Genomic DNA, 2,500 nt, shown 5'->3' with positions numbered 1-2,500 from the left:
GTATGTACGCGTGTGCCCCGATAGGCCCGGTATGCCCCGATAGGCCCGGTATGCCCCGATATGCACACGTGTGCCCCAATAGGGGTCGGTATGCCCCGGTAGGTACGCGTGTGCCCCGTAATGCACGTTTCGCAGATCTCCCCGCATGTCCCGCCCCTATATGTAATACTTACTTACTTACTTACTTTCTTTCTTGCTTGCTTGCTTGCTTGCAATGGTTGGGAGTGCCCGGCATGCCCCGCTGCAGAGACCAAGGGCGCAATGACTTGGCACCGCGGATGCCGGGACTCCGGCACTTCCCGTGGCACTGATGGTTGGTTCCAAAGACAAAAGGCCGTGCAAGGCCACCGCACCGCGGATGATTTTGCTCGTGCTGGCGCCGTTGTGTGGCCAAAGAACATGCGCGAATGCTCGTGTCGGAAGGGTTGGTGTCCTGGCCCCGCGGGTGTCACGAATGCTCGGTTGCGAAGACCATGGGACCAGAGCCATGGCACGTCGGATGATGGCTCCAGCTGGCGCCCCGGCACTTTCTGTGGCATTGATGCTCGGTTTCAAAGACAAACGTGCGCAGGGCCAGGGGACCGCGGATGACTGCTCGTGCTGGCCCCGTTGGGCGGCATTGATGGTCGGTTGCAAAGAAAATGCGCGATTGCTCGTGTCGGGGCCCGGCAAGCCAAGGCCAAGCGAGCCATGGCACGTCGGATGATGGCTCCAGCTGGCGCCCCGGCACTTTCTGTGGCATTGATGCTCGGTTTCAAAGACAAACGTGCGCAGGGCCAGGGGACCGCGGATGACTGCTCGTGCTGGCCCCGTTGGGCGGCATTGATGGTCGGTTGCAAAGAAAATGCGTGATTGCTCGTGTCGGGGCCTGGCAAGCCAAGGCCAAGCGAGCCATGGCAACGCGGATGATGGCTCGCTAGTGCTGGCGCCGTGCACAGTGGCCTCGCACACTCGCCCTGCACGCTTCCCTTGCACGCAGCCTTGCACACTAGCCTCGCATGCGAGCCTTGCACCCTAGCCATGCAAACTAGCCTTGCACGGTAGCCATGCACACAAGCCGTGCACATTAGCCATGCGCACAAGCCCCGCACACTAGCCTTGCGCACAACCCTTGCACACAAGCTATGCACTCGAGCAATGCACACAAGCCTTGCACTCAAGCAATGCACACAAGCCCTGGACACTAGCCTTGCACACGGGCCTGGCACACAAGCCTTGGGCACTAGCCTTGCGCACTAGCGTTCCACATGAGCCTTGCACACTAGCCTTGGACACTAGCCTTGCACACAGGCCTTGCACACTAGGCATGCTTGGGCGAGCTGATCCCGCATCAAGTCGACGGGTCTAGGCATTCTTGGGCGCAGATCCCGCATCGTCTCGTCGCGTCTGGGCGCAAACACGTCGCGTCTCGTTGCGTCTTCAGAAGTCGTCGCTAACAGCACCTTTGGTTGCCACTGGTGGTTAGGCTGGTTGGTTGCGCAAACCCTATAGGAGGGTGGCATGCTGGTGGGCGTTTTTGCCCGGATAGGCACTAGAATGTGCAGATTTTGGGCGTTTTTGCCTGGATAGGCTAAGGAATGGGCATGCTTTGGGCGTTTTTGCCCGGATAGGCACCGGAATGCTTGGCCTTGGCTTGTCCTAGCAAGGCATTGCTGGGTTGGGCTCCCTTGGCCTTTTGGGCGCCTTGGACGATGTCTTGCGAAGACCATGGGCACAAGGCCATGGCATATGGTGAGGAAAGGACCACGGTTGCCAAGGTTAGGCACCGGAATGCTTGGCCTTGGCTTGCCAAAGCAGGGCATTGCTGGGTTGGGCTCCCTTGGCCTTCCGGGCGCCTTGGACACTGTCTTGGGAAGACCATGGGCACAAGGCCATGGCATATGGTGGGGAATGGACCACGGTTGCCAAGGCTAGGCATATAGAGAGGAATTGCATTTTTGCCCGGATAGGCACCGGAATGCTTGGCCTTGGCTTGCCATAGCAGGGCATTGCTGGGTTGGGCTCCCTTGGCCTTCCGGGGGCCTTGGACGCTGTCTTGGGAAGACCATGGGCACAAGGCCATGGCATATAGTGAGGAATGGACCACGGTTGGCAAGGCTAGGCATATAGAGAGGAATGGACCACGGTTGCCAAGGTTGCGCAAGTTTTGGGCATTTTTTGCCCGGATATGCCCAAGTATGCCCCGATAGGCCCGTTACGCCCCGGTATGAACGCGTATGCCCGGATAGACTCGGTATGCCTTGGGATACATGCGTATGCCCCGATAGGCTTGGTACGCCCCGATATGCGCACGTGTGCCCCAGTAGGGCTCGGTATGCCCCGGTATGTACGCGTGTGCCCCGATAGGCCCGGTATGCCCCGATATGCACACGTGTGCCCCAATAGGGGTCGGTATGCCCCGGTAGGTACGCGTGTGCCCCGTAATGCACGTTTCGCAGATCTCCCCGCATGTCCCGCCCCTATATGTAATACTTACTTACTCACTTACTTTCTTTCTTGC

Source organism: Tasmannia lanceolata, unplaced genomic scaffold (genome assembly GCF_043159265.1).
Source record: "Tasmannia lanceolata isolate RefF3 unplaced genomic scaffold, GAP_Taslan_0.1 ptg000119l, whole genome shotgun sequence".
Lineage (NCBI taxonomy): Eukaryota > Viridiplantae > Streptophyta > Magnoliopsida > Canellales > Winteraceae > Tasmannia > Tasmannia lanceolata.
The sequence above is the reverse complement of the archived record's forward strand: the minus strand, read 5'-3'. Positions refer to the sequence as shown.